Below are 24,654 nucleotides of genomic sequence, written 5' to 3' on the forward strand. Positions count from 1 at the left end.
GGGGACGCAGGTCTGTGTCTGCGATTCCCCCACACGGTGACGGGACGCGGGTTTGTGTCTGTGATTCCCCCGCACGGTGACGGGACGCGGGTTTGTGTCTGTGATTCCCCCGCACGGTGACGGGACGCGGGTTTGTGTCTGCGATTCCCCGCACTCTGATGGGACGCGGGTCTGTGTCTGCGATTCCCCCGCACGGTGATGGGACGCGGGTCTGTGTCTGGGATTCCCCCGCACGGTGATGGGATGCGGGTCTGTGTCTGTGATTCCCCCGCACGGTGATGGGACGGGGGTCTGTGTCTGTGATTCCCCCGCACGGTGATGGGACGGGGGTCTGTGTCTGTGATTCCCCCGCACGGTGACGGGACGTGGGTCTGTGTCTGCGATTCCCCCGCACGGTGATGGGACGCGGGTCTGTGTCTGTGATTCCCCCGCACGGTGATGGGACGGGGGTCTGTGTCTGTGATTCCCCCGCACGGTGATGGGACGGGGGTCTGTGTCTGTGATTCCCCCGCACGGTGACGGGACGGGGGTCTGTGTCTGCGATTCCCCCGCACGGTGATGGGACGGGGGTCTGTGTCTGTGATTCCCCCGCACGGTGATGGGAGGCGGTCTGTGTCTGCGATTCCCCCGCGCGGTGATGGGACGAGGGTCTGTGTCTGCGATTCCCCCGCACCGTGATGGGACGCGGGTCTGTGTCTGCGATTCTCCACACGGTGTTGGGACGCGGGTCTGTGTCTGCGATTCCCCCGCACGGTGTTGGGACGCGGGTCTGTGTCTGCGATTCTCCGCACGGTGTTGGGACGCGGGTCTGTGTCTGCGATTCCCCCGCACGGTGATGGGACGGGGGTTTGTGTCTGCGATTCCCCCGCACGGTGTTGGGACGCGGGTCTGTGTCTGCGATTCCCCCGCACGGTGATGGGACGCGGGTTTGTGTCTGCGATTCCCCCGCACGGTGACGGGACGCGGGTCTGTGTCTGCGATTCCCCCGCACGGTGTTGGGACGCGGGTCTGTGTCTACGATTCCCCCGCACGGTGATGGGACGCGGGTCTGTGTCTGCGATTCCCCCGCACGGTGACGGGACGCGGGTCTGTGTCTGCGATTCCCCCGCACGGTGATGGGACGCGGTCTAGACAGCTGTGAGGGAGGAACACATTTCTGAAGATTGTTTCTTCCTGTCTAACCTGCATTTTTACTTTACCAGATGACGAGAACATCACGTCCACCTCAACCGCGATCACTGACACAGAGAATACCTCGGCACTGACAGGTAACTGCAATCCTCACTTCACAACAGGCCTCGTTGAGTTGGGAACCACAACTCCGCTCAGTATCACAGGAACAGGAGGAGGCCATTCAACACGGGTTAAATACAGAGTAAAGCTCCCTCCACACTGTCCCATCAAACACTCCCAGGGCAGGTACAGCACGGGTTAGATACAGAGCAATGCTCCCTCTACACTATCCCCATCACTCACTCCCAGGGCAGGTACAGCACGGGTTAGATACAGAGTAACGCTCCCTCTACACTGTCCTATCAAACACTCCCAGGGCAGGTACAGCACGGGTTAGATACAGAGCAATGCTCCCTCTACACTATCCCCATCACTCACTCCCAGGGCAGGTACAGCACGGGTTAGATACAGAGTAACTCTCCCTCTACACTGTCCTATCAAACACTCCCAGGGCAGGTACAGCACGGGTTAGATACAGAGTAAAGATCCCTCTACACTGTCCCATCAAACACACCCAGGGCAGGTACAGCATGGGTTAGATACAGAGTAAAGCTCCCTCTACACTGTCCCATCAAACACTCCCAGGGCAGGTACAGCACGGGGTTAGATACAGAGTAAAGCTCCCTCTACACTGTCCCATCAAACACTCCCAGGGCAGGTACAGCACGGGTTAGATACAGAGTAAAGCTCCCTCTACACTGTCCCATCAAACACTCCCAGGGCAGGTACAGCATGGGTTAGATACAGAGTAAAGCTCCGTCTACACTGTCCCATCAAACACTCCCAGGGCAGGTACAGCACGGGGTTAGATACAGAGTAAAGCTCCCTCTACACTGTCCCATCAAACACTCCCAGGGAAGGTAAAGCACGGGTTAGATACAGAGTAAAGCTCCCTCTACACTGTCCCATCAAACACTCCCAGGGCAGGTACAGCACGGGTTAGATACAGAGCAACGCTCCCTCTACACTGCCCCATCAAACACACCCAGGGCAGGTACAGCACGGGTTAGATACAGAGTAAAGCTCTCTCTACACTGTCCCATCAAACACTCCCAGGGCAGGTACAGCACGGGGTTAGATACAGAGTAAAGCTCCCTCTACACTGTCCCATCAAACACTCCCAGGGCAGGTACAGCACGGGTTAGATACAGAGTAAAGATCCCTCTACACTGTCCCATCAAACACTCCCAGGGCAGGTACAGCATGGGTTAGATCCAGAGTAAAGCTCCCTCTACACTGTCCCATCAAACACTCCCAGGGCAGGTACAGCACGGGTTAGATACAGAGTAAAGCTCCCACTACACTGTCCCCATCAAACACTCCCAGGGCAGGTACAGCACGGGTTAGATACAGAGTAGAGCTCCCTCTACACTGTCCCATCAAACACTCCCAGGGCAGGTACAGCACGGGTTAGATACAGAGTAAAGCTCCCTCTACACTGTCCCATCAAACACTCCCAGGGCAGGTACAGCACGGTTAGATACAGAGTAAAACTCCCTCTACACTGTCCCATCAAACACTCCCGGGGCAGGTACAGCACGGGTTAGATACAGAGTAAAGCTCCCTCTACACTGTCCCATCAAACACTCCCAGGGCAGGTACAGCACGGGGTTAGATACAGAGTAAAGCTCCCTCTGCACTGTCCCATCAAACACTCCCAGGGCAGGTACAGCATGGGTTAGATACAGAGCAACGCTCCCTCTACACTGTCCCATCAACACTCCCAGGGCAGGTACAGCACGGGTTAGATACAGAGTAAAGCTCCCTCTACACTGTCCCATCAATCACTCCCAGGGCAGGTACAGCACGGGTTAGACACAGAGTGAAGCTCCCTCTACACTGTCCCATCAAACACTCCCAGGGCAGGTGCAGCACGGGTTAGATACAGAGCAACGCTCCCTCTACACTGCCCCATCAAACACACCCAGGGCAGGTACAGCACGGGTTAGATACAGAGTAAAGCTCTCTCTACATTGTCCCATCAAACACTCCCAGGGCAGGTACAGCACGGGGTTAGATACAGAGTAAAGCTCCCTCTACACTGTCCCATCAAACACTCCCAGGGCAGGTACAGCACGGGTTAGATACAGAGTAAAGCTCCCTCTACACTGTCCCGTCAAACACTCCCAGGGCAGGTACAGCACGGGTTAGATACAGAGTAAAGCTCCCTCTACACTGTCCCATCAACAATCCCAGGGCAGGTACAGCACGGGTTAGATACAGAGTAAATCTCCCTCTACACTGTCCCATCAAACACTCCCAGGGCAGGTACAGCACGGGTTAGATACAGAGTAAATCCCCCTCTACACTGTCCCATCAAACACTCCCAGGGCAGGTACAGCACGGGTTAGATACAGAGTAAAGCTCCCTCTACACTGTCCCATCAAACACTCCCAGGGCAGGTACAGCACGGGTTAGATACAGAGTAAAGCTCCGTCGACACTGTCCCATCAACACTCCCAGGGCAGGTACAGCACGGGTTAGATACAGAGTAAAGCTACTTCTACACTGTCCCATCAAACACTCCCAGGACAGGTACAGCATGGGTTAGATTCAGAGCAAAGCTCCCTCTACACTGTCCCATCAAACACTCCCAGGGCAGGTACAGCACAGGTTAGATACAGAGTAAAGCTCCCTCTACACTGTTCCATCAAACACTCCCAGGGCAGGTACAGCACGGGTTAGATACAGAGTAAAGCTCCCTCTACACTGTCCCATCAAGCACTCCCAGGGCAGGTACAGCACGGGTTAGATACAGAGTAAAGCTCCCTCTACACTGTCCCATCAAACACTCCCAGGGCAGGTACAGCATGGGTTAGATACAGAGCAAAGCTCCCTCTACACTGTCCCATCAAACACTCCCAGGGCAGGTACAGCACGGGTTAGATACAGAGTAAAGCTCCCTCTACACTGTCCCATCAAACACTCCCAGGGCAGGAACAGCACTGATTAGATACAGAGTAAAGCTCTCTCTGCACTGTCCCATCAAACACTCCCAGGGCAGGTACAGCACGGGGTTAGATACAAAGTAAAGCTCCCTCTACACTGTCCCATCAAACACTCCCAGGGCAGGTACAGCACGGGTTAGATACAGAGTAAAGCTCCCTCTACACTGTCCCATCAAACACTCCCAGGGCAGGTACAGCATGGGTTAGATACAGAGTAAAGCTCCCTCTACACTGTCGCATCAAACACTCCCAGGGCAGGTACAGCACGGGTTAGATACAGAGTAAAGCTCCCTCTGCACTGTCCCATCAAACACTCCCAGGGCAGGTACAGCACAGGTTAGATACAGAGTAAAGCTTCCTCTACACTGTCCCATCAAACACTCCCAGGGCAGGTACAGCACGGTGGTAGATACAGAGTAAAGCTCCCTCGACACTGTCCCGTCAAACACTCCCAGGGCAGGTACAGCATGGGTTAGATACAGAGTAAAACTCCCTCTACACTGTCCCATCAGACGCTCCCAGGGCAGGTACAGCACGGGTTAGATACAGAGTAAATCTCCCTCTACACTGTCCCATCAAACACTCCCAGGGCAGGTACAGCATGAGTTAGTTACAGAGTAAAGCTCCCTCTACTCTGTCCCATCAAACACTCCCAGGGCAGGTACAGCACGGGTTAGATACAGAGTAAAACTCCCTCTACACTGTCCCATCAGACACTCCCAGGGCAGGTACGGCACGGGTTAGATACAGAGTAAAGCTCCCTCTACACTGTCCCATCAAACACTCCCAGGGCAGGTACAGCACGGGTTAGATACAGAGTAAAGCTCCCTCTACACTGTCCCATCAAACACTCCCAGGGCAGGTACAGCACGGGGTTAGATACAGAGTAAAGTTCCCTCTACACTGTCCCATCAAACACTCCCAGGGCAGGTACAGCACGGGTTAAATACAGAGTAAAGCTCCCTCTACACTGTCCCATCAAACACTCCCAGGGCAGGTACAGCATGGGTTAGATACAGAGTAAAGCTCCCTCTACACTGTCCCATCAAACACTCCCAGGGCAGGTGCAGCATGGGGTTAGATACAGAGTAAAGCTCCCTCTACACTGTCCCATCAAACACTCCCAGGGCAGGTACAGCACGGGGTTAGATACAGAGTAAATCTCCCTCTACACTGTCCCATCAAACACTCCCAGGGCAGGTACAGCACGGGTTAGGTACAGAGTAAAGTTCCCTCTACACTGCCCCATCAAACACTCCCAGGGCAGGTACAGCACGGGTTAGATACAGAGTAAAGCTCCCTCTACACTGTCCCATCAAACACTCCCAGGGCAGGTACAGCACGGGTTAGATACAGAGTAAAGTTCCCTCTACACTGCCCCATCAAACACTCCCAGGGCAGGTACAGCACGGGTTAGATGCAGAGTAAAGCTCCCTCTACACTGTCCCATCAAACACTCCCAGGGCAGGTACAGCACGGGGTAGATACAGAGTAAAGCCCCCTCTACACTGTCCCATCAAACACTCCCAGGGCAGGTACAGCACGGGTTAGATACAGAGTAAAGCTCCCTCTACACTGTCCCATCAAACACTCCCAGGGCAGGTACAGCATGGGTTAGATACAGAGTAAAGCTCCCTCTACACTGTCCCATCAAACACTCCCAGGGCAGGTACAGCACGGGTTAGATACAGAGTAAAGTTCCCTCTACACTGTCCCATCAAACACTCCCAGGGCAGGTACAGCACGGGGTTAGATACAGAGTAAAGCTCCCTCTACACTGTCCCATCAAACATTCCCAGGGCAGGTACAGCACGGGTGAGATACAGAGTAAAGCTCCCTCTACACTGTCCCATCAAACACTCCCAGGGCAGGTACAGCACAGGGTTAGATACAGAGTAAAGTTCCCTCTGCACTGTCCCATCAAACACTCCCAGGGCAGGTACAGCACGGGGTTAGATACAAAGTAAAGTTCCCTCTACACTGTCCCATCAAACACTCCCAGGGCAGGTACAGCACGGGGTTAGATACAGAGTAAAGTTCCCTCTACACTGTCCCATCAAACACTCCCAGGGCAGGTACAGCACGGATTAGATACAGAGTAAAGCTCCCTCTACACTGTCCCATCAAACACTCCCAGGGCAGGTACAGCACGGGTTAGATACAGAGTAAAGCTCCCTCTACACTGTCCCATCAAACACTCCCAGGGCAGGTACAGCACGGGTTAGATACAGAGTAAAGCTCCCTCTACACTGTCCAATCAAACACTCCCAGGGCAGGTACAGCACAGGGTTAGAAACAGAGTAAAGTTCCCTCTACACTGTCCCATCAAACACTCCCAGGGCAGGTACAGCACGGGTTAGATACAGAGTAAAGCTCCCTCTACACTGTCCCATCAAACACTCCCAAGGCAGGTACAGCACGGGTTAGATACAGAGTAAAGCTCCCTCTACACTGTCCCATCAAACACTCCCAGGGCAGGTACAGCACGGGTTAGATACAGAGTAAAGCTCCCTCTACACTGTCCCATCAAACACTCCCAGGGCAGGTACAGCACGGGTTAGATACAGAGTAAAGCTCCCTCTACACTGTCCAATCAAACACTCCCAGGGCAGGTACAGCACAGGGTTAGAAACAGAGTAAAGTTCCCTCTACACTGCCCCATCAAACACTCCCAGGGCAGGTACAGCATGAGTGTCCTGACACGAGCTCTGAATATGCCGGATTGTTGTGATTGCTCTGTGTCTGTGGGAAGTTGTTATCATCGTCAGTAACACTGTCCCGCTTGGCATTGATCTATTCTCTCTCACATGACGATTCCCACACGCGTCATGGAGAAGTCTTAAGCAAGGGGGAGAGAATAAAACTTGTTGTCTCTTCTTGGAACAGGTGTGAGTGACCGTGACACCCAAGGGACCCCCAGAGCTGTCAGTGAAACGAGAAGGCCCGTGAGGCGGGTGACAACGAAGGCTGTGACAACCAAAGGTAATGGGATTGGGCTGGGTGGGTGGGAAGGAAATAGTTTGGGAGGTCTGTGTCCTCGTTCCCACCAGCGCCCTGACTCCGAGACCCCCTTGGCCACATCCCACCGCCTCGAGGGAACTTTCCCCAGAATGACACCCCGGCGGCTGAAACTGTTAAATCGCGAGGACTGGTTGCACCACACTGGGTTTGTATTCCCTGGAGATTAGCAGATTAAGGGGTGATCTAATCGAGGGGTTTGAGATGACTGAAGGAGCTGAACCGGTAGATGGTTATTTCCTCTGGTGGGGGGGAGTCCAGAACAAGGGGGCAGAACCTTAAGATTAGAGCCAGGCCGTTCAGGGGTGATGTCAGGAAGCACTTCTTCACACACAGGGTAGTCTTCTCTCAGTGTCTGTGTTATGTCATATTTCTTCATCTTTTGACAGTAAACCATGAGGGTCCTCCTGAGGCGCCGGAGAAATTTGAATACGGTATGTTAGTGTTAACTTTTTCATCCTCGCATGATTATGTAAATTTCCTAACAAAGCTCGAGCCCATAATCCAGGCCGCCACTTCCTGGTGCCCGTACTGAGTGAGCGCCGCACTGTCGGAGGGGCAGTACTGAGGCAGCGCCGCACTGTCGGAGGGGCAGTACTGAGGGAGCGCCGCACTGTCGGAGGGGCAGTACTGAGGCAGCGCCGCACTGTCGGAGGGGCAGTACTGAGGCAGCGCCGCACTGTCAGAGGGGCAGTACTGAGGGAGCGCCGCACTGTCGGGAGGGCAGTACTGAGGGAGCGCCGCACTGTCGGAGGGGCAGTACTGAGGGAGTGCCGCACTGTCGGAGGGGCAGTACTGAGGGAGCGTCGCACTGTCGCAGGGGCAGTACTGAGGGAGCGCCGCACTGTCGGAGGGGCCGTACAGAGGGAGCGCTGCACTGTCGGAGGGGCAGTACTGAGGGAGCGCCGCACTGACGGAGGGGCAGCACTGAGGGAACGCTGCACTGTCGGAGGGGCAGTACTGAGGGAGCGCCGCACTGACGGAGGGGCAGTACTGAGGGAGCCCCACACTGTCGGAGGGGCGGTACTGAGGGAGCGCTGCACTGTCGGAGGGGCAGTATTGAGGGAGCCCCGCACTGTCGGAGGGGCAGCACTGAGGGAGCGCTGCACTGTCAGAGGGGCAGTACTGAGGCAGCGCCGCACTGTCCGAGGGGCACTATTGATGGAGCGCCGCACTGTCGGAGGGGCAGTACTGAGGGAGCGTCGCACTGTCACAGGTGCAGTACTGAGGGAGCGCCGCACTGTCGGAGGGGCCGTACAGAGGGAGCGCCGCATTGTCGGAGGGGCAGTACTGAGGGAGCACCGCACTGTCAGAGGGGCAGTACTGAGGGTACGTCGCACTTTCGGAGGGGCAGTACTGAGGGAGCGCCGCACTGTCGGAGGGGCAGTACTGAGGGAGCGCCGCACTGTCGGAGGGGCAGTACTGAGGGAGCGCCGCACTGTCGGAGGAGCAGTACTGAGGGAGCGCCGCACTGTCGGAGGGGCAGTATTGAGGGAGCGCCGCACTGTCGGAGGGGCAGTACTGAGGGAGCGCCGCACTGTTGGAGGGGCAGTACTGAGGGAGCGCCGCACTGTCGGAGGGGCAGTACTGAGGGAGTGCCGCACTGTCGGAGGGGCAGTACTGAGGGAGCGTCGCACTGTCGCAGGGGCAGTACTGAGGGAGCGCCGCACTGTCGGAGGGGCCGTACAGAGGGAGCGCTGCACTGTCGGAGGGGCAGTACTGAGGGAGCGCCGCACTGACGGAGGGGCAGCACTGAGGGAACGCTGCACTGTCGGAGGGGCAGTACTGAGGGAGCGCCGCACTGACGGAGGGGCAGTACTGAGGGAGCCCCACACTGTCGGAGGGGCGGTACTGAGGGAGCGCTGCACTGTCGGAGGGGCAGTATTGAGGGAGCCCCGCACTGTCGGAGGGGCAGCACTGAGGGAGCGCTGCACTGTCAGAGGGGCAGTACTGAGGCAGCGCCGCACTGTCCGAGGGGCACTATTGATGGAGCACCGCACTGTCGGAGGGGCAGTACTGAGGGAGCGTCGCACTGTCACAGGTGCAGTACTGAGGGAGCGCCGCATTGTCAGAGGGGCAGTACTGAGGGAGCACCGCACTGTCAGAGGGGCAGTACTGAGGGTACGTCGCACTTTCGGAGGGGCAGTACTGAGGGAGCGCCGCACTGTCGGAGGGGCAGTACTGAGGGAGTGCTGCACTGTCGGAGGGGCAGTACTGAGGGAGCGCCGCACTGTCGGAGGGGCAGTACTGAGGGAGCGCCGCACTGTCGGAGGGGCAGTACTGAGGGAGCGCCGCACTGTCGGAGGAGCAGTACTGAGGGAGCGCCGCACTGTCGGAGGGGCAGTATTGAGGGAGCGCCGCACTGTCGGAGGGGCAGTACTGAGGGAGCGCCGCACTGTTGGAGGGGCAGTACTGAGGGAGCGCCGCACTGTCGGAGGGGCAGTACTGAAGGAGCGCCGCACTGTCGGAGGGGCGGTACTGAGGGAGCACCGCACTGTCGGAGGGGCAGTACTGTGGGAGCGCCGCACTGTCGGAGGGGCAGTGCTGAGGGAGCACCGCACTGTCGGAGTGGCAGTACTGAGGGAGCGCCGCACTGTCAGAGGGGCAGTACTGAGGGAGTGCCGCACTGTCGGAGGGGCAGTATTGAGGGAGCGCCGCACTGTCGGAGCGGCAGTACTGAGGGAGCGTTGCACTGTCGCAGGGGCAGTACTGAGGGAGCGCCGCACTGTCGGAGGGGCAGCACTGAGGGAATGCCGCACTGTCGGAGGGGCAGTACTGAGGGAGCGCCGCACTGTCGGAGGGGCAGTACCGAGGGAGCGCTGCACTGTCAGAGGGGCAGTACTGAGGGAGCGCCGCACTGTCGGAGGGGCAGTACTGAGGGAGCGCCACACTGTCGGAGGGGCAGTACTGAGGGAGCGCCGCACTGTCGGAGGGGCAGTACTGAGGGAGCGCCACACTGTCGGAGGGGCAGTACTGAGGGAGTGCTGCACTGTCGGAGGGGCAGTACTGAGGGAGCGCCGCACTGTCGGAGAGGCAGTACTGAGGGAGTGCCGCACTGTTGGAGGGGCAGTACTGAGGGAGCGCCGCACTGTCGGAGGGGCAGTACTGAAGGAGCACCGCACTGTCGGAGGGGCAGTACTGAGGGAGCGCTGCACTGTCGGAGGGGCAGCACTGAGGGAGCGCCGCACTGTCGGAGGGGCAGCACTGAGGGAGCGCTGCACTTTCGAGGGTGCCGTCTTTCGGATGAGACGTTAAACCGAGGCCCCGTCTGATCTCTCAGGTGGACGTAAAAGATCCCATGGCCACTGTTGGATGAAGAGCAGTGGGGGGAGTTCTCCCCGGTGTCCTGGGGCCAATATTGATCCCTTGACCAAGATCACTAAAAAACAGATGACCTGGTGTTTATCACATTGCTGTTTGTGGGAGCTTGCTGCGCGCAAATTGGCTGCCGCGTTTCCCACATTACAACTGTGACCACACTTCATAAGTACTTCATTGGCTGTAAAGCGTTTTGGGACGTCCTGAGGCAGTGACGGGGCGGCAGAAATGAAATCAGCTCCCCTATATTGGGCAAGTGCGGGGGAGGCGCACTTGCTCACGATATTGGGGCAGTGGCTGCTGCTGTAGAATGTGATGCCCTGCACAGTCAAACAGCCAGCCTAGTTTAGGGTGGGGGAAAAAGGTATTATATAAGCTTCTTTGAGAGTTTGGATGAAGTAGTCCCTCTATCTCTCTCTGCTTAACATGATGTGTTTTTGGTCAATCTCTCCTAGACTATCTATCCCTCAGGAAATGGGGTCTGCTGATGGCTGCTATCTTGTTCATAATGGGAATAATGGTGCTTTTTGGTAAGTGTCATCCTTATAAAGTCTCCCCCTCCAACTTTTCAACTCCTTTACATGGGCTCCAGGTCCAGCAACGCCTCGATTTTAAAATTCTCATCCTTGTTTTCAAATCCCTCCGTGGCCTCCTTGTCCTTCCCTATCTCTGTAACCTCCTCCAGCCCCAACAACCGTCCCTATCTCTGTAACCTCCTCCAGCCCCTACAATCCTCCCTATCTCTGTAACCTCCTCCAGCCCCAACAACCGTCCCTATCTCTGTAACCTCCTCCAGCCCCTACAACCCTCCCTATCTCTGTAACCCCCTCCAGCCCCCTACAACCCTCCCTATCTCTGTAACCTCCTCCAGCCCCTACAACCCTCCCTATCTCTGTAACCTCCTCCAGCCCCCTACAACCCTCCCTATCTCTGTAACCTCCTCCTGCCCCAACAACCCTCCCTATCTCTGTAACCTCCTCCAGCCCCTACAACCCTCCCTATCTCTGTAACCTCCTCCAGCCCTTACAACCCTCCCTATCTCTGTAATCTCCTCCAGCCCCAACAACCCTCCCTATCTCTGTAACCTCCTCCAGCCCCCTACAACCCTCCCTATCTCTGTAACCTCCTCCAGCCCCCTACAACCCTCCCTATCTCTGTAACCTCCTTCAGCCCCTACAACCCTCCCTATCTCTGTAACCTCCTACAGCCCCGACAACCCTCCCTATCTCTGTAACCTCCTCCAGCCCCGACAACTCTCCCTATCTCTGTAACCTCCTCCAGCCCCCTACAACCCTCCCAATCTCTGTAACCTCCTTCAGCCCTGCAACCCTCACTATCTCTGTAACCTCCTCCAGCCCCTACAACTCACCCTATCTCTGTAACCTCCTCCAGCCCCTACAACCCTCCCTATCTCTGTAACCTCCTCCAGCCCCTGCAACCCACCCTATCTCTGTAACCTCCTCCAGCCCCTATAACCCTCCCTATCTCTGTAACCTCCTCCAGCCCCTACAACCCTCCCTATCTCTGTAACCTCCTCCAGCCCCTACACCCCTCCCTATCTCTGTAACATCCTCCAGCCCCTACAACTCACCCTATCTCTGTAACCTCCTACAGCCCCTACAACCCTCCCTATCTCTGTAACCTCCTCCAGCCCCTACAACCCTCCCTATCTCTGTAACCTCCTCCAGCCCCCTACAACCCTCTCTATCTCTGTAACCTCCTCCAGCCCCTACAACCCACCCTATCTCTGTAACCTCCTCCAGCCCCTGCAACCCTCCCTATCTCTGTAACATCCTCAAGCCCCGACAACCCTCCCTATCTCTGTAACCTCCTTCAGCCCCTTAAATCCTCCCTATCTCTGTAACTTCCTCCAGCCTCCTACAAAGCTAACTATCTCTGTAACCTCCTCCAGTCCCTACAACCCTCCCTATTTCTGTAAACTCCTCCAGCCCCTACAACCCTCCCTATCTCTGTAACCTCTTCCAGCCTCCAACAACCCTCCCAATCTCTGTAACCTCCTCCAGCCCCATACAACCCTCCCTATCTCTGTAACCTCCTCCAGCACCCTACAACCCTCCATAACACTGTAACCTCCTCGAGCCCCTACAACCCACTCTATCTCTGTAACCGCCTCCAGCCGCTACAACCCTCCCTATCTCTGTAACCTCCTCGAGCCCACGACAACCCTCCCTATCTCTGTAAGCTCCTCCAGCCCCTACAACCCTCCCTATCTCTGTAACCTCCTCCAGCCCCTACAACCCTCCCTATCTCTGTAACCTCCTCTAGCCATTACAACCCTCCATATCTCTGTAACCTCCTCCAGCCTCTGCAACCCTCCCTATCTCTGTAACCTCCTCCAGCCCCTACAACCCTCCCTATTTCTGTAACCTCCTCCAGCCCCTACAACCCTCCCTATCTCTGTAACCTCTTCCAGCCTCCAACAACCCTCCCAATCTCTGTAACCTCCTCCAGCACCATACAACCCTCCCTATCTCTGTAACCTCCTCCAGCACCCTACAACCCTCCATAACACTGTAACCTCCTCGAGCCCCTACAACCCACTCTATCTCTGTAACCGCCTCCAGCCCCTACAACCCTCCCTATCTCTGTAACCTCCTCGAGCCCACGACAACCCTCCCTATCTCTGTAAGCTCCTCCAGCCCCTACAACCCTCCCTATCTCTGTAACCTCCTCCAGCCCCTACAACCCTCCCTATCTCTGTAACCTCCTCTAGCCATTACAACCCTCCATATCTCTGTAACCTCCTCCAGCCTCTGCAACCCTCCCTATCTCTGTAACCTCCTCCAGCCCCTACAACCCTCGCTATCTCTGTAACCTCCTCCAGCCCCCTACAACCCTCCCTATCTCTGTAACCTCCACCAGCCCCTACAACCCTCCCTATCTCTGTAAGCTCCACCAGCCATTACAACCCTCCCTATCTCTGTAACATCCTCCAGCCCCCTACAACCCTCCCTCTGTAACCTCCTCCAACCCCCTACAACCCTCCTTATCTCTGTAACCTCCTCCAGCCCCTACAACCCTCCCTATCTCTGTAACCTCCAGCAGCCTCTACAAACCTCCCTATCTCTGTAACCACCTTCAGCCCTACAGCCCTCCCATCTCTGTAACCTCCTCCAGCCCCTACAACCCTCCCTATCTCTGTAACCTCCACCAGCCCCTACAACCCTCCCTATCTCAGTAACCTCCTCCAGCATCTACAACCCTCGCTATCTCTGTAACCTCCTCCAGCCCCTACAACTCTCCCTATCTCTGTAACCTCCTCCAGCCTCTACAAACCTCGCTATCTCTGTAACCTCCTCCAGCCCCTACAACCCTCCCTATCTCTGTAAACACCTCCAGCCCCCTACAACCCTCCCTGTTTCTGTAAACTCCTCCAGCCCCTACAACCCTCCCTATCTCTGTAACCTCTTCCAGCCTCCTACAACCCTCCCAATCTCTGTAACCTCCTCCAGCCCCATACAACCCTCCCTATCTCTGTAACCTCCTCCAGCACCCTACAACCCTCCATAACACTGTAACCTCCTCGAGCCCCTACAACCCTCTCTATCTCTGTAACCGCCTCCAGCCCCTACAACCCTCCCTATCTCTGTAACCTCCTCGAGCCCACGACAACCCTCCCTATCTCTGTAAGCTCCTCCAGCCCCTACAACCCTCCCTATCTCTGTAACCTCCTCTAGCCCCTACAACCCTCCCTATCTCTGTAACCTCCTCCAGCCTCTGCAACCCTCCCTATCTCTGTAACCTCCTCCAGCCCCTACAACCCTCGCTATCTCTGCAACCTCCTCCAGCCCCTACAACCCACCCTATCTCTGTAACCCCCTCTAGCCCCTACAACCCTCCCTATCTCTGTAAACTCCTCCAGCCCCTACAACCCTCCCTATCTCTGTAACCTCCACCAGCCCCTAAAACCCTCCCTATCTCAGTAACCTCTTCCAGCCTCTACAACCCTCGCTATCTCTGTAACCTCCTCCAGCCCCTACAACTCTCCCTATCTCTGTAACCTCCTCCAGCCTCTACAACCCTCGCTATCACTGTAACCTCCTCCAGCCCCTACAACCCTCCCTATCTCTGTAACCTCCTCCAGCCCCCTACAACCCTCCCTATCTCTGTAACCTCCTCCAGACCCTACAACCCTCGCTATCTCTGTAACCTCCCCCAGCCCCTAAAGCCCACCCTATCTCTGTAACCCCCTCCAGCCCCTCCAAATCTCTGTAACCTCCTCCAGCCCCCTACAACCCTCCCTATCTCTGTAACCTCCTCCAGACTCTACAACTCTCCCTATCTCTGTAACCTCCTCCAGCCCCTACAACCCTCACTATCTCTGTAACCTCCCCCAGCCCCTAAAGCCACCCTATCTCTGTAACCCCCTCCAGCCCCTACAACCCTCCAAATTTCTGTAACCTCCTCCAGCCCCCTACAACCCTCCCTATCTCTGTAATCTCCTCCAGACTCTACAACCCTCCCTATCTCTGTAACCTCCTCCAGCCCCCTACAACCCTCCCAATCTCTATAATCTCCTTCAGCCCTACAACCGTCACTTTCTCGGTAACCTCCTCCAGCCCCTACAACTCTCCCTATCTCTGTAACCTCCTCCAGCCCCTACAACACACCCTATATCTGTAACCACCTCCAGCCCCCTACAACACTCCCTATCTCTGTAACCCCCTCCAGCCCCTACAACTCTCCCTATCTCTGTAACCTCCTCCAACCCCTACAACCCTCCCTATCTCTGTAACCTCCTCCAGCCCCTACAACCCTCTCTATGTCTGTAACCTTCTCCAGCCCCTACAACGCTCCCTATCTCTATAACCTCCTCCAGCCCCTACAACCCTCCCTATCTCTGTAACCTCCTCCAGCCCTTTATATCCTCCCTATCTCGATAATCTCCTCCAGCCCCCTACAACCCTCTCTATCTCTGTAACCTCCTCCAGTCCCTAGAACCCTTCTTATCTCTGTAACCTCCTCCAGCCCCTACAACACTCCCTGTCTCTGTAACATCCTTCAGCCCCTGCAACCCTCCCTATCTTTGTAACTTCCTCCAGCCCCTACAACCCTCCCTATCTCTGTCACCTCCTCCAGACCCTACAACCCTCCCTATCTCTGTAACCTCCTCCAGCCCCTACAACCCACCCTATCTCTGTAACCTCCTCCAGCCTCTACAACCCTCCCTATCGCTGTAAGCTCCTCCTGCCCATACAAACCTCGCTATCTCTGTAACATCCTCCAGCCCCTACAACCGTCCCTATCTCTGTAACCTCCTCCAGCCCCTACACCCCTCCCTATCTCTGTAACCTCCTCCAGCCCCTACAACTCTCCCTATCTCTGTAACCTGCTCCAGCACCTACAACCCTCCCTGTCTCTGTAACCTCCTCCAGCCCCCTACAACCCTCCATATATCAGTAACCTACTCCAGTCCCTACAAGCCTCCCTATCTCTGTAACATCCTCCTGCCCCTACAAACCTCCCTATCTCTGTAACCTCTTCCAGCCCCCTACAACCCTCCCTATCTCTGTAACCTCCTCCAGCCCCTACAACCCTCCCTATCTCTGTAACCTCCTCAAGCCAGTACAACACTCCGTATCTCTGTAACCTCCACCAGCCCTGACAAACCTACCTATCTCTGTAACCTCCTCCAGCTCCTACAACCGTCCCTCTCTGTAACCTCCTCCAGCCCCCGACACACCTCGCTATCTCCGTAACCCCCTCCAGCCCTACAACCATCCGTATCTCTGTAACCTCCTCCAGCCCCCTACAACCCTCCCTATCTCTGTAACCTCCTCCAGGCCCCTACAACCCTCCATATCTCTGTAACCTCCTCCAACTCCGACGATCCTCTCTATCTCTGTAACCTCCTCCAGCCCCTACAACCCTCCCTATCTCTGTAATCCCCTCCAGCCCCTCCAACCCTACCTATCAATGTAACCTCCTACAGCCCCCTACAACTCTTCCAATCTCTGTAACCTCCTTCAGCCCTACAAACCTCACTCTCTCTGTAACCTCCTCCAGCCCCTACAACTCTCCCTATCTCTGTAACCTGCTCCAGCACCTACAACCCTCCCTGTCTCTGTAACCTCCTCCAGCCCCTACAACCCTCCCTATCTCTGTAACCTCCTCCAGCCCCTACAACCCTCCCTATCTCTGTAACCTCCTCCAGCCCCTGCAACCCTCCCTATCTCTGTAACCTCCTCCAGCCCCTACAACCCTCCCTTTAGCTGTAATCTCCTCCAGCCCTACAACTATCCCTATCTCTGTAACCTCCTCCAGTCCCTACAACCCTCCCTCTCTGTAACCTCCTCCAGCCCCCTACACCCCTCCCTATCTCTGTAACCTCCTCCAGCCCCTACAACCCTCCCTAGATCTGTAACCTCCTCCAGCCCCCTACAACCCTTGCTATCTCTGTAACCTCCTCCAGCCCCTACAACGCTCCCTATCTCTGTAACCTCCTCCAGTCCCTGCAACCCTCCCTATCTCTGTAACACCTTCCAGCTCATACAACCCTCCCTATCTCTGTAACCTCCTCCAGCACCCTACAAACCTCCCTATCTCTGTACCCTCCTCAAGCCACTACAACACCCCCTATCTCCGTAACCTCCTCCAGCACCTACAATCCTCCCTATCTCTGTAACCTCCTCCAGCCTCCTACAACTCTCCCAATCTCTGTAAACTCCTCCAGCCCCTACAACCCTCCCTATATCTATAACCATCTCCAGCCCCTACAAACCTCCCTATCTCTGTCACCTCCACCAGACCTTACAACCCTCCCTGTCTCTGTAAACTCCTCCAGCCCACGACAACCCCCCTATCTCTGTAACCTCCTCCAGCCCCTTCAACCCTCCCTATCTGTAACTTCCTTCAGCCCCTATAACCCTCCCTATCTCTGTAACATCTTCCAGCCTCCTACAACCCACCCCCCATCTCTGGAACCTCCTCCTGCCCCCTACATCCTCCCTATCTTTGTAACCTACTCCAGCCCCCTACACCCCTCCCTATCTCTGTAACCTCCTCCAGCCCCCTACAACCCTCCTTATCTCTGTAACCTCCTCCAGCCCCCGACAACCCTCCCTATCTGTGTAACCTCCTCCAGCCCTCACAAATCTCCCTATCTCTGTAAACTCCTCCAGCCCCCTACAACCCTCCCAATCTCTGTAATCTCCTTCAGCCATACAATCCTCACTATCTCTGTAACCTCCTCCAGCCCCTACAACTCTCCCTATCTCTGTAACCTCCTCCAGCCCCTACAACCCTCCCTATATCTGTAACCTCCTCCAGCCCTACAACTATCCCTATCTCTGTAATCTCCTCCAGCCCCTACAACCCTCCCTATCTCTGTAGCGTTCTCCTGCCCCTACAACCCTCGCTATCTCTGTAAACTCCTCCAGCCCCTACAATCCTCCCTATCTCTGTAACCTCCTCCAGCCCCTACACCCCTCCCTATCTCTGAAACCTCCTCCAGCCCCCTACAACGCTCCCTATCTCTGTAATCTCCTCCAGCCGCTACAACCCTTCCTATCTCTGTAACATCCTCCAGCCACAAAAAACCACCCTATCTCTGTAACCTCTTCCAGCCCCCAACAACCCTTCCTATCTCTGTAACCTCCTCCAGCCCTTACAACCCTCCCTATTTCTGTAACTTCCTCAAGCAACTACAACACTCGCTAGCTCTGTAACATCCTCCAGCCCCCTACAACCCTCCATATCTCAGTAACCTACTCCAGTCCCTACAACGCCCCCGATCTCTGTAACCTCCTCCAGTCCCTGCAACCCTCCCTATCTCTGTAACACCTTCCAGCTCATACAACACTCCCTATCTCTGTAACCTCCTCCAGCACCCTACAAACCTCCCTATCTCTGTAACCTCCTCCAGCCCCTACAACCCTCCCTATCTCTGTACCCTCCTCAAGCCACTACAACACCCCCTATCTCCGTAACCTCCTCCAGCACCTACAATCCTCCCTATCTCTGTAACCTCCTCCAGCCTCCTACAACTCTCCCAATCTTTGTAAACTCCTCCAGCCCCTACAACCCTCCCCATATCTATAACCATCTCCAGCCCCTACAAACCTCCCTATCTCTGTAACCTCCACCAGACCTTACAACCCTCCCTGTCTCTGTAAACTCCTCCAGCCCACGACAACCCCCCTATCTCTGTAACCTCCTCCAGCCCCTTCAACCCTCCCTATCTGTAACTTCCTCCAGCCCCTATAACCCTCTCTATCTCTGTAACATATTCCAGCCTCCTACAACGCCCCCCCACAAGTATCTCTGGAACCTCCGACAACCCCCTACCTCCCTCCCACTCTCTGTAACCTCCTCCAGCCCCCACAAACCTCCCTATCTCTGTAACCTCTTCCTGCCTCCTGCAACCCTCCTTATCTCTGTAACCTCCTCCAGCCCCCTACAAACCTCCCTATCTCTGTAACCTCCTTCAGCCCTACAAACCTCACTATCTCTGTAACCTCCTCCAGCCCCAACAACTCTCCCTATCTCTGTAACCTGCACCAGCACCTACAACCCTCCCTGTCTCTGTAACCTCCTCCAGCCCCTACAACCCTCCCTATCTCTGTAACCTCCTCCAGCCCATACACCCCTCCCTATCTCTGTAACCTGCACCAGCACCTACAACCCTCCCTGTCTCTGTAACCTCCTCCAGCCCCTACAACCCTCCCTATCTCTGTAACCTCCTCCAGCCCCTACAACCCTCCCTATCTCTGTAACCTTCTCCAGCTCCTGCAACCCTCCCTATCTCTGTAACCTCCTCCAGCCCCTACAACCCTCCCTATCTCTGTAACCTCCTCCAGCCCCTACAACCCTCCCTATCTCTGTAACCTCCTCCAGCCCTACAACTATCCTTATCTCTGTAACCTCCTCCAGCCCCCTACAACCCTCCCTATCTCTGTAACCTCCTCCAGCCCCTACAACCCTCCCTATCTCTGTAACCTCCTCCAGCCCCTACAACCCTCGCTATCTCTGTAACCTCCTCCAGCCCCTACAACGCTCCCTATCTCTGTAACCTCCTCCAGCCCCTACAACCCTCCCTAGATCTGTAACCTCCTCCAGCCCCCTACACCCCTCCCTATCTCTGTAACCTCCTCCAGCCCCTACAACGCTCCCTATCTCTGTAACCTCCTCCAGCCCCTACAACCCTCCCTAGATCTGTAACCTCCTCCAGCCACTACAACACCCCTATCTCCGTAACCTCCTCCAGCCCCTACAATCCTCCCTATCTCTGTAACCTCCTCCAGCCTCCTACAACCCTCCCTATCTCTGTAATCTCCTCCAGCCCCTACAACCCTCCCTATATCTATAGCCATCTCCAGCCCCTACAAATCTCGCTGTCTCTGTAACCTCCTCCAGCCCATACACCCCTCCCTATCTCTGTAACCTCCTCCAGCACCTATAACCCTCCCTATCTCTGTAACCTCCTCCAGCCCCGACAACCCTCCCTATCTATGTAACCTCCTCCAGCCTCCTATAATCCTCCCTATCTCTGTAACCTCCTCCAGCCCCTAAAACCCTCCCTATATCTATAAACTCCTCCAGTCCCTACAAACCTCCCTATCTCTGTAAACTCATCCAGCCCACGACAACCCCGCCCCCCCATCACTGTAACCTCCTCCAGCACCTGCAACTCTCCCTATCTGTAACCTCCTCCAGCCACTATAACCCTCTCTATCTCTGTAACATTTCCAGCCTCCGACAACGCCCCCCCCCCGTATCTCTGGAACCTCCTACAGCCCCCTACCTCCCTCCTACTCTCTGTAACCTCCTCCAGCCCCCACAAACCTCCCTATCTCTGTAACCTCTTCCTGCCTCCTGCAACCCTCCCTATCTCTGTAACCTCCTCCAGCCCCCTACAACCCTCCCTATCTCTGTAACCTCCTCCAGCCCCCTACAACCCTCACTATCTCTGTAACATCCTCCAGCCCCTACAAATCTCCCTACATCTGCAAGCTGCTCCAGCCCCTACAACCCTCCCTATAGCTGTAACCTCCTCCAGCCCTACAACTACACCTATCTCTGTAACCTCCTCCAGCCCCTACAACCCTCCCTACCTGTGTAACCTCCTGCAGCCCCTACAACCCTCCCTATCTCTGTAACCTCCTCCAGCCTCCTACAACCCTCCCTATCTCTGTAACCTCCTCCAGCCCCTGCAACCCTCCCTATATCTGTAACCTCCTCCAGCCCCTACAAACCTCCCTATCTCTGTAACCTCCACCAGACCGTACAACCCTGCCTATCTGTGTAAACTCCTCCAGCCCACGACAACCCCCCTATCTCTGTAACCTCCTCCAGCCCCTACAACCCTCCCTATCTGTAACCTCCTCCAGCCCCTATAACCGTCCCTATCACTGTAACCTATTCCAGCCTCCTACAACGCCCCCACCCCCATCTCTGGAACCTCCTCCTGCCCCCTACAACCCTCCCTATCTTTGTAACCTCCTCCAGCCCCTACAACCCTCCCTATCTCTGTAACCTTCTCCAGCCCCTGCAACTCTCCCTATCTCTGTAACCTCTTCTAGCCTCCTACAACCCTCCCTATCTCTGTAACCTCCTCCAGCCCCTACAACACTCCCTCTCTGTAACCTCCTCCAGCCCCATACACCCCTCCTTATCTCTGTAACCCCCTCCAGGCCTACAACCCTCCCTATCTCTGTAACCTCCTCCAGCCCTGACAAACTTACCTATCTGTGTAACCTCCTCCAGCCCCTACAACCCTCCCTCTCTGTAATCATTTCCAGCCCCCTACACCCCTCCCTATCTCTTTAACACCCTCCAGCCCTACAACCCTCCCTATCTCTGTAACCTCCTCCAGCCCCCGACAACCCTCCTTATCTCTGTAACCTCCTTCAGCCCTACAGCCCTCCCATCTCTGCAACCTCCTCCAGCCCCTACAACCCTCCCTATCTCTGTAACCTCCTCCAGCCCCTACAACCCTCCCTATCTCTGTAACCTCCTCCAGCCCCCGACAACCCTCCTTATCTCTGTAACCTCCTTCAGCCCTACAGCCCTCCCATCTCTGCAACCTCCTCCAGCCCCTGCAACCCACCCTATCTCTGTAACCTCCTCCAGCACCTACAAACCTCCCTATATCTGTAACCTCCTCCAGCCCCTTATTTCCTCCCTATCTCTGGAATCTCCTCCAGCCCCTACAACCCTCTCTATCTCTGTAACCTCCTCCAGCCCCTAGAACCCTCCTTATCTCTGTAACCTCCTCCAGCCCCTACAACCCTCCCTATCTCTGTAACCTCCTCCAGCCCCATCCAACCCTCCATATCTCTGTAACCTCCTCCAGCCCCCTACAACCCTCCCTATCTCTGTAACCTCCTCCAGCCCCTACAACCCTCCTTATCTCTGTAACCTCCTCCAGCCCCTACAACCCTCCCTAGCTCTGTAACCTCCTCCACCCCTACAACACTCCGTATCTCTGTAACCTCTTTCAGCCCTTACAACCCTCCCTATCTCTGTAACCTCCTCCAGCCCCTACAACCCTCCCTATCTCTGTAACCTCCTACAGCCCCCTACACCCCTCCCTATCTCGGTAACCTCCTCCAGCCCCCTACAACCCTCCCTATCTCTGTACCCTCCTCCAGCCCCCTACAACCCTCCCTATCTCTGTAACCTCCTCCAGCCCCTACAACCCTCCCTATCTCTGTAACCTCCTCCAGGCCTGACAACCCTACCTATCTCTGTAACCTCCTCCAGTCCCTACAACCCTCCCTCTCTGTAACCTCCTCCAGCCCCCTACACCCCTCCCTATCTCTGTAACCCCCTCCAGCCCCCTACACCCCTCCCTATCTCTGTAACCTCCTCCAGCCCCTACAACCATCCCTATCTCTGTAGTCCCCTCCAGCCCCTACAACCCTCCCTACCTCTGTAACCTCCTCCAGCCCCCTACAACCTTCGCTATCTCTGTAACCTCCTCCAGCCCCTACAACTCTCCCTATCTCTGTAACTTCCTACAGCCCCCTACTACCCTCCCAATCTCTGTAACCTCCTTCAGCCCTACAACCCTCACTATCTCTGTAACCTCCTCCAGCCCCTACAACTCTCCCTATCTCTGTAAGCTGCTCCAGTCCCTACAACCCTCCCTATAGCTGTAACCTCCTCCAGCCCTACAACTACCCCTATCTCTGTAACCTCCTCCAGCCCCTACAACCCTCCCTACCTGTGTAACCTCCTCCAGCCCCTAGAACCCTCCCTATCTCTGTAACCTCCTCCAGCCTCCTACAACCCTCCCTATCTCTGCAACCTCCTCCAGCCCCTAAAACTTCCCTATATCTATAACCTCCTCCAGCCCCTACAAACCTCCCTATCTCTGTAACCTCCACCAGACCTTACAACCCTCCCTATCTCTGTAAACTCCTCCAGCCCACGACAACCACCCCTATCTCTGTAACCTCCTCCAGCCCCTACAACCCTCCCTATCTGTAACCTCCTCCAGCCCCTATAACCGTCCCTATCACTGTAACCTCTTCCAGCCTCCTACAACGCCCCCACCCCCATCTCTGGAACCTCCTCCTGCCCCCTACAACCCTCCCTATCTTTGTAACCTCCTCCAGCCCCTACAACCCGCCCTATCTCTGTAACCTCCTCCAGCCCCTACAACTCTCCCTATCTCTGTAACATCCTCCAGCCCCTACAACCCTCCCTATCTCTGTAACCTCCTCCAGCCCCCTACAACCCTCCCTATCTCTGTAACCTCCTCCAGCCCCTACAACCCTCCCTATCTCTGTAACCTCCTCCAGCCCCTACACCCCTCCCTATCTCTGCAACCTCCTCCAGCCCCTACAACCCTCCCTATCTCTATAACCTCCTCCAGCCCCTACACCCCTCCCTATCTCTGCAACCTCCTCCAGCCCCTACAACCCTCCCTATCTCTGTAACCTCCTCCAGGCCTGACAACCCTTCCTATCTCTGTAACCTCCTCCAGTCCCTACAACCCTCCCTCTCTGTAACCTCCTCCAGCCCCCTACACCCCTCCCTATCTCTGTAACCCCCTCCAGCCCCCTACACCACTCCCTATCTCTGTAACCTCCTCCAGCCCCTACAAACCTCCCTAGATCTGTAACCTCCTCCAGCCCCTACAACCCTCCCTATCTCTGGACCCTCCTCCAGCCCCTACAACCCTCTTTATCTCTGTAACCTCCTCCAACCTCCACAACCACCCCCCCCTCTCTGTCTCTCTCTCTCTGTCTCTCTCTCTCTCTCTGTCTCTCTCTCTCTCCAATTCCAATTCAATTCAAATGCTTTATTGGCATGAAAGTTTACAGAGAACCATATTGCCAAAGCTTACATAGCAAAAAGTTACAGTTTTCCAACATTCTGTCTCTCTGTCTCTCTCTCTGTCTGTCTCTGTCTGTCTCTGTCTCTCTCTCTGTCTCTCTGTCTCGCTCTCTCTGTCACTCTCTCTGTCTCTCTTTCCCTCTCTCTCACTCTTTGCCTGCACTGTGTGACTGAACCTAACCTCTCCCGATTGATTCTCTTGCAGCGGACCGACTGCGATTGCCTCGGTGCTGTTGGTGTAAGAAGGGAGGGTGAGTCTGACGATGTTACTGTAAACTCAAGTTCCATATTTCAGGGCCCCGGACACATTCTGAACTCCGCTCTCTCTCTCTCCCACAGAAAGTACACCATCTACGGTGAGGCATAGCCCGCCAGCCCAGCCTGCACAAGGACTGATGATCGCTCCGTCATTGGCAACTTCGGAAGAGAGTTTTGTGCTTGAGTTGTTGGAGCCGCTGGTTCACTCTGACCCCTGAAATCAGGGCAGCGAACAGCGGCTCACCCAGTCCCAACTCAATAAACCCTGAAAGAGAATCTTCACTGGTGGTCTTATGTCTGCACACCTCCTCTCCCCCCCTCTCGTTCACTCTCTCTCTCGCTCTCTCTCATTCCCTCTCTTGCTCTCCCTCACTCACTCTCTCTCTCTCTCTCTCTCTGTCTCTCTCTCTCTCTCTCTCTCTGTCTCTCTCTCTGTCTCTCTCTCTCTCCCCCCTCTCTCTCTCTCTCTCTCTCTCTGTCTCTCTCTCTCTCTCTCTGTCTCTCTCTCTGTCTCTCTCTCTCTCCCCCCCTCTCTCTCTCTCTCTCTCTCTGTCTCTCTCTCTCTCTCTCTGTC

General features: G+C 55.7%; 1 long non-coding RNA gene across 1 annotated transcript; it reads left to right on the plus strand.

The window, feature by feature from the left end:
* The first annotated feature begins 1,179 nt into the window (after positions 1 to 1,179).
* On the plus strand, positions 1,180 to 24,356 carry LOC147110114 (uncharacterized). Its single transcript, XR_015080389.1, has 6 exons — positions 1,180 to 1,268; positions 7,068 to 7,163; positions 7,589 to 7,633; positions 10,973 to 11,047; positions 24,028 to 24,073; positions 24,162 to 24,356. It is a non-coding gene; the product is annotated as an uncharacterized LOC147110114 (long non-coding RNA).
* The last annotated feature ends 298 nt before the right edge of the window (positions 24,357 to 24,654 follow it).

This window comes from Somniosus microcephalus, chromosome 12, assembly GCF_052327205.1.
Source record: "Somniosus microcephalus isolate GS21.2 chromosome 12, FLI_Smic_1.0, whole genome shotgun sequence".
Taxonomy (NCBI): domain Eukaryota; kingdom Metazoa; phylum Chordata; class Chondrichthyes; order Squaliformes; family Somniosidae; genus Somniosus; species Somniosus microcephalus.